The sequence below is a fragment of the Sciurus carolinensis genome, unplaced genomic scaffold (assembly GCF_902686445.1).
Source record: "Sciurus carolinensis unplaced genomic scaffold, mSciCar1.2, whole genome shotgun sequence".
NCBI lineage: Eukaryota > Metazoa > Chordata > Mammalia > Rodentia > Sciuridae > Sciurus > Sciurus carolinensis.
The window spans coordinates 303,447-304,184 of NW_025920218.1; positions in this window are offsets into that span (position 1 = coordinate 303,447).

Consider the following 738-nt stretch of genomic DNA (forward strand, 5'->3'; position numbering starts at 1 on the left):
TGAGAACATTGCGGCTCAGCAGGTTTCAAACCCATAACTGCAACAGGTCTTGGAAGGCAGGGCTCTCAAGGTGTGGCCATAAGTGCTCCTGATAGAAGGCCATGCATTTCAGGCAAGTCTTCAGGGCCTCTGCCTTAAGGCAGTGGTCACACACCAGCTGGGTGGATGGACTGGAGGCCAGGGAACTGGCATCCTGTTGGTGTTGGGCACATGCTTCAGCTAGGCCTATAGAAACTGGTCCACCACCATGCACAGCACCATGTTCTTCATCTCCAGGAGTGCTGGCACTGGTATGGCTTGCCTTGGATGGCCCATGTCTCCTCCAGGCACAACTGACAAAGTTGAGGCCACAAGGGATGGTGACCAGCTCCTTCAAGATCTCCAGGCAAATGGAACACAACAGCTCCTATGTCAGTCAGAATAGCTCAGTCATGGCCCTTCTGGGGACACCCCCAAAAAGTCTCCCAGGCCTAGTGAGAAACCAACACATGACCATCCCCAGGCTGTATAGGACACTATCAAGTCGTACTCAAAGTTTAAACACTCATACAGTCCAGGCACATCCAGTGGTCTTGTGATGGTAGGCATAAAACCTACAAGCCATCTAACTTATTTTTGGGGGTGGGGAGGTCCTGGAAATTGAACCAAGGGGTGCTTTATCACTGAGCCACATCCCTAGTTCTTTTTATTTTTATTTTTTATATTTTGTTAGGATCTTGCTAAGTTGCTTCTGGTCTC